Source organism: Triticum dicoccoides, chromosome 2A (assembly GCF_002162155.2).
Source record: "Triticum dicoccoides isolate Atlit2015 ecotype Zavitan chromosome 2A, WEW_v2.0, whole genome shotgun sequence".
Lineage (NCBI taxonomy): Eukaryota > Viridiplantae > Streptophyta > Magnoliopsida > Poales > Poaceae > Triticum > Triticum dicoccoides.
This window is the reverse complement of record NC_041382.1, coordinates 734,587,416-734,595,052: the sequence shown is the minus strand read 5'-3', so window position 1 is coordinate 734,595,052 and position 7,637 is coordinate 734,587,416.

Here is a 7,637-nt window from a genome sequence, read left to right as displayed (position 1 = left end):
ACATGAGTTGTCATTTGATTAACGGGATCACATCATTATAGAATGATGTGATTGACTTGACCCATTCCATTAGCTTAGCATTTGATCGTTTAGTATATTGCTATTTCTTTCTTCATGACTTATACATGTTCCTATGACTATGAGATTATGCAACTCCCGAATACCGAAGGAACGCTTTGTGTGCTACCAAACGTCACAACGTAACTGGGTGATTATAAAGGTGCTCCACAGGTGTCTCCGATGCTACTTGTTGAGTTGGCATAGATCGAGATTAGGATTTGTCACTCCGATTGTCGGAGAGGTATCTCCGGGCCCTCTCGGTAATGCACATCACTATAAGCCTTGCAAGCAATGTGACTAATGAGTTAGTTGCGGGACATTGCATTACGGAACAAGTAAAAGAGACTTGCCGGTAACGAGATTGAGCTAGGTATTGGGATACCGACGATCGAATCTCGGGCAAGGAACATACCGATGACAAAGGGAACAACGTATATTGTTATGCGTTTTGACCGATAAAGATCTTCGTAGAATATGTAGGAACCAATATGAGCATCCAGGTTCCGCTATTGGTTATTGATCGGAGACATGTCTTGGTCATGTCTACATAGTTCTCGAACCCGTAGTGTCTGCACGCTTAAAGTTCTGTGACGGTCGGTATTATGAGTTTATATGTTTTGATGTACCGAAGGTAGTTCAGAGTCCCGGATATGATCACAGACATGACGAGGAGTCTCGAAATGGTCGAGACATAAAGATTGATATATTGGAAGCCTACATTTGGACATCGGAAGAGTTCTTTGTGAAATCGGGATTTTACCGGAGTGCTGGAGGGGTTACCGGAACCCCCCGGGGGTTAATGGGCCTTGTTGGGACCTAGTGGAGAGAGAGGGGCCGGCCAGGGCAGGCCGCACGCCCCTCCCCTCTGGTCCGAATTGGACTAGGAGGGGGGGCGCCCCCCTTTCCTTCTCCTTCTCCCCCTTCCTTTCCCCCTCCTAGTAGGAGTAGGAAAGAGGGGAATCCTACTCCTACTAGGAGGAGGATTCCTCCTCCTGGCGTGCCCTCTAGGATCGGCTGGCCTCCCCCCTTTCTCCTTTATATACGGGGGCAGGGGGCACCTCTAGACACACAAGTTGATCATTGATCTCTCCCAGCCATGTGCGGTGCCCCCCTCCACCATAATCCACCTCAGTCGTACTGTAGTGGTGCTTAGGCGAAGCCCTGCAATGGTAGCTTCATCAACATCGTCACCGCGTCGTCGTGCTGAGGAAACTCTTCCCCGGGCTCTACTGGATCGTGAGTTCGCAGGACATCACCGAGCTGAACGTGTGTTGAACGCGGAGGTGCCGTACGTTCGGCACTGAGTATCGGTCGATCGTGAAGATATACGACTACATCAACCGCATTTTCATAATGCTTCCGCTTAACGGTCTACGAGGGTACGTGGACGACACTCTCCCCTCTCCTTGCTATGCATCACCATGATCTGGCGTGTGTGTAGGATTTTTTTTGAAATTACTACGTTCGCCAACAATGGTATCAGAGCCAGGTTTATGCGTAGATGTTATATGCACGAGTAGAACACAAGTGAATTATGGGCAATACAAGTCATACTGCTTACCAGCATGTCATACTTTAGTTCGGCGGTATTGTTGGATGAAGCGGCCCAGACCGACATTACGCGTACTCTTACGCGAGACTGGTTGTACCGATGTGCTTTGCACATAGGTGGCTGGCGGGTGTCAGTTTCTCCAACTTTAGTTGAACCAAGTGTGGCTATGCCCAGTCCTTGATAAGGTTAAAACATCATTAACTTGACGAACTATCATTGTGTTTTTGATGCGTAGGTAAGAACGGTTCTTGCTCAGCCCGTAGCAGCCACGTAAAACTTGCAACAACAAAGTAGAGGACGTCTAACTTGTTTTTGCAGGGCATGTTGTGATGTGATATGGTTAAGACATGATGAGATATAAATTGTTGTATGAGATGATCACGTTTTGTTAAAGTTATCGGCAACTGGCTGAAGCCTTATGGTTGTCTCTTTATTGCATAAGATGCAAGCGTCATACAATTGCTTTACTTTATCGCTATGCGATAGCAATAGTTGCAAAAGCAATAGTTGGCGAGATGACCATATGACGACACGTTGATAGAGATCAAGATGATGGAGATCATGGTGTCATGCCGGTGACGATGGAGATCATGACAGTACTTTGGAGATGGAGATCAAAGGCGCAAGATGATCATGGCCATATCATGTCACATATATTGATTGCATGTGATGTTTATCCTTTATGCATCTTATTTTGGTTAGTTTGGTGGTAGAATTATAAGATGATCTCTCACTAAATTTCAAGGTAAAAGTGTTCTTCCTGAGTATGCACTGTTGCCAAAGTTCGTCGTGCCGAGACACCACGTGATGATCGGGTGAGATAAGCTCAACGTTCATCTACAACGGGTGTAAGACAGTTTTGCACACGCAGAAATACTCGGGTTAAACTTGACGAGCCTAGCATATGCAGATATGGCCTCGAAACACTGGAGAATGAATGGTCGAGCGTGAATCATATAGTAGATATGATCAACATAATGATGTTCACCATTGAAAACTACTCCATCTCACGTGATGATCGGACATGGTTTTGTTGATTTGGATCGCGTGATCATTTAGATGACTAGAGGGTTGTCTATATAAGTGGGAGTTCTTAAGTAATATGATTAATTGAACTTAAATTTATCATGAACTTAGTCCTGATAGTATTTGCATATCTATGTTGTAGATCAATAGCTCGCACATAGCTTCCTCGTTTATTTTGATATGTTCCTAGAGAAAAATAAATTGAAAGATGTTAGTAGCAATGATGCGGATTGGATCCGTGATCTGAGGATTATCCTCATTGCTGCACAGAAGAATTATGTCCTTGATGCACCGCTAGGTGACGGACCTATTGCAGGAGCATATGCAGACGTTATGAACATTTGGCAAAGCTCGGTATGATGACTACTTGATAGTTTAGTGCACCATGCTTTACGGCTTAGAACCAGGACTTCAAAATGTTTTGAACGCCACGGAGCATATAAGATGTTCCAAGTGTTGAAATTAGTATTTTATACTCATGCCCGTGTCGAGAGGTATGAGACCTCTGACAATACTTTGCCTACAAAGATGGAGGAGAATAGCTCAACCAGTGAGCATGTGCTCAGATTGTCTGGGTACTGCAATTGCTTGAATCAAGTGGGAGTTAATCTTCCAGATAAGATAGTAATTCACAAAGTTCTCTAGTCACTATCACCAAGTTGCTAGAACTTAGTGATTAACTATAATATGCAAGGGATAACGGAAACGATTCCCAAGCTCTTCGTGATGCAGAAATCGACGAAGGTAGAAATCAAGAAAAGCATCAAGTGTTGATGGTTGACAAGACCACTAGTTTCAAGAAAAGGGAAAAGGGAAGAAGGGGAACTTTAAGAAGAACGGCAAGCAAGTTGCTACTCAAGTGAAGAAGCCCAAGTCTAGACCTAAGCCTGAGACTAAGTGCTTCTACTGCAAAGGGACTGGTCACTAGAAGCAGAACTGCCCCAAGTATTTGGCAGATAAGAAGGATGGCAAAGTGAACAAAGGTATATTTGATATACATGTTATTGATGTGTAATTTACTAGTGTTTATAGCAACCCCTCAGTATTTGATACTAGTTCAGTTGCTGAGATTAGTAACTCGAAACGGGAGTTGCAGAATGAACAGAGACTAGTTAAGGGTGAAGTGACGATGTGTGTTGGAAGTGGTTCCAAGATTGATATGATCATCATCGCACACTCCCTATACTTTCGGGATTAGTGTTGAACATAAATAAATGTTATTTGGTGTTTGCGTTAAGCATGAATAAGATTTGATCATGTTTATTGCAATACGGTTATTCATTTAAAGTCAGAGAATAATTGTTGTTCTGTCTACATGAATAAAACATTCAATGGTCATACACCCAAGGTGAATGGTTTATTGAATCTCGATCACAGTGATACACATATTCATAATATTGAAGCCAAAAAGATGCAAAGTTAATAATGATAGTGCAACATATTTGTGGCACTGCCGTTTAGGTCATATTGGTGTAAAGCGCATGAAGAAAATCCATGCTGATGGGCTTTTGAAATCACTTGATTATGAATCGGTTGATGATTGCGAACCATGCCTCATGGGCAAGATGACTAGACTCTTCTCCGGAACAATGGAGCAAGCAACAGACTTGTTGGAAATAATACATACTGATGTATACAGTCCGATGAGTGTTGAGGCTCGTGGCAGGTATCGTTATTTTCTGACCTTCACAGATGATTTGAGTAAGATATGGGCATATCTTCTTGATGAAACATAAATCTGAAACATTTGAAAAGTTCAAATAATTTCAGAGTGAAGTGGAAAATCATCATAACAAGAAAATAAAGTTTCTACGATCTGATCATGGAGGAGAATATTTGAGTTACGAGTTTGGTCTTCATTTGAAACAATGCGGAATTGTTTTGTAACTCACGCCACCTGGAACACCACAACATAATGGTGTGTTCGAACATCGTAACTGTACTATATTAGATATGGTGCAATCTATGATGTCTCTTACTGATTTACCACTATCATTTTAGGGTTATGCATTAGAGACAGCTGCATTCACGTTAAATAGGGCACCATCTAAATCTGTTGAGACGACGCCATATGAACTGTGGTTTGGCAAGAAACCAAAGTTGTTGTTTATTAAAGTTTGGGGTTGCGATACTTATGTTAAAAAGTTTCATCCTGATAAGCTCAAATCCAGATCGGACAAATGTGTCTTCATAGGATACCCAAAGGAGACAGTTGGGTACACCTTCTATCACAGATCCGAAGGCAAGACATTCGTTACTAAGAATGGATCCTTTCTAGAGAAGGAGTTTCTCTCGAAAGAAGTGAGTGGGAGGAAGGTAGAACTTGATGAGGTAACTGTACATGCTCCCTTATTGGAAAGTAGTTCATCACAGAAATCTATTCCTGTGACTCCTACACCAATTAGTGAGGAAGCTAATGATGATGATCATGTAACTTCAGATCAAGTTACTACCGAACCTCGTAGGTAAACCAGAGTAAGATCTGCACCAGTGCGGTACAATAATCCTATTCTGGATGTCATGTTACTTGACCACGACAAACCTACGAACTATGAGGAAGCGATGATGAGCCCAGATTCCGCGAAATGGTTTAAGACCATGGAATCTGAGATGGGATCCATGTATGAGAACAAAGTATGGACTTTGATTGACTTGCCCGGTGATCGGTGAATCATTAAGAATAAATGGATCTTCAAGAGGAAGACAGACGTTGATAGTAGTGTTAATATCTACAAAGCTCGAATTGTCGCAAAATGTTTTCGACAAGTTCAAGGTGTTGACTATGATGAGATTTTCTCACTCGTATCGATGCATAAAAGTCTGTCCGAATCATGTTAGCAATTGCCGCATTTTATGAAATCTGGCAAACGGATGACAAAACTGTATTCCTTCATGGATTTCTTAAAGAAGAGTTGTATATGATGCAACCAGAAGGTTTTGTCGATCCTAAAAGGTGCTAACAAAATGAGCAAGCTCTAGCGATCCAACTATGGACTGGTGCAAGCATCTCGGAGTTGGAATACATGCTTTGATAAAGTGATCAAAGCATATGGTTTTATACAGACTTGCATTGAAGCCTGTATTTACAAGAAAGTGAGTGGGAGCACTACAACATTTCTGATAAGTATATGTGAATGACATATTGTTGATCGGAAATAATGTAGAATTTTTTGGAAAGTATAAAGGAGTGTTTGAAAAGAATTTTTCAAAGAAAGACCTCGATGAAGCTGCTTACAAATTGAGCATCAAGATCTATAGAGATAGATCAAGACGCTTGATAAGTTTTTTCAATGAGTACATACCCTGACAAGATTTTGAAGTAGTTCAAAATGGAACAATCAAAGAAGGAGTTCTTGCCTGTGTTGCAAGGTGTGAATTTGAGTAAAGACTCAAAATCCGACCACGGCAGAAAATAGAAAGAGAATGAAAAGTCATTCCCTATGCCTCAGTCATAGGTTCTATAAAGTATGCTATGCTGTTTACCAGTCCTATTGTATACCTTAGCATGATTCCGGCAAGGGAGTACAATAGTGATCTAGGAGTAGATCACTGGACATCAGTCAAAATTATCCTTAGAGGAATAAGGAAATATTTCTCGGTTATGGAGGTGATAAAAAGAGTTCGTCGTAAAGAGTTACGTCGATGCAAGCTTTTTACGTCGATCTAGATGGCTCTAAGTCTCAATCTGGATGCATATTGAAAGTGGGAGCAATTAGCTAGAATAGCTATGTGCAAAGCATTGTAGACATAGAAATTTGTGAAATACATACAGATCTGAATGTTGCAGACCCGTAGACTAAACTTTTCTCACAAGCAAAACATGATCACTCTTTGGATGTTAATCACATAGCGATGTGAACTAGATTATTGACTCTAGTAAACCCTTTGGGTATTAGTCACATGGAGATGTGAACTAGCACTAGTAGAAAACGGAGCTTTAAAACCGGTTTGTAAGGGCCTTTAGTGCCGGTTATGGAACCGGCACTAAAGTGTGGGCACTAAAGCCCCCCCCCCTTTAGTACCGGTTCGGCACGAACCGGCGCTAAAGTGCCACCACGTGGCGTGAGCTCACGCCCTGGTATGGGGGACCTTTAGTACCGGTTGGTGTTACCAACCGGTACTACAGGTTTTTTTTTTGAATTTTTTTTTGAAAATTTTGGAAAAAAATTTTGATTTTTTTTGATTTTTAATTTTTCTGAATTATTTGATGATTTAGTCTCTAATCACCTCTCTTAACTGCTCAAGTGTGGATCACTCATTCCAAATCATCTAACTTGCCAACCGGTCACCCATCCCTCTCACTACTCCAGCCCGAGCACGCTTAACTTTTGGGTTCTATTCTCCTTCGTTTCCAAGTCTGCACTTGTTGTTTTCCTGACAATAGTAAGATGTTAATCCTATTAACCCTCGGGAGTTTAGCTTGAGCATGAAGTCACACATTTCACCGTTTGAGTTTGAAACTATTATTCTAAAAAAACAATAATTGTTTAGTAATGCTAATATTTCTTGAATAAGTTTGACCATAGTTTGACCACAGTTTGACCATAGTTTGACCAGATTTGACCAAAATTCAAAAAATTGAAATAATTATTTAGTAACACTAATATTCTTGAATAATTATGCAGTAACATTAATACTTCTTGAATAAGTAGTTTGACCAGATTTAACCAATTTTTTTAAAAAAAACTGAAATTTAACCATATCTTTTTTTTCCTTTTGGAATTTGAGGATTCTAAAAAATTCCAAACAAGCCGTAGGCTGTCTCCATCGGATGCGGATTTTCATGCTGAATTTTTTGATATATTATACGTTTTTTTTTGACATCGTATGCAAAAGTTATAGCCATTTTACATTTTCCCTACACTTTTTGCAAAACATGTCCAAATTTAAGTTTTCAAATTTTCCTAACTAGTAGATGTAGTAATATAACTACCTCTCGAAGGATTTTTATTTTTGAAGTTTTTATCATTTTCTTTTGATTTTTTCAGAACTGAAATGG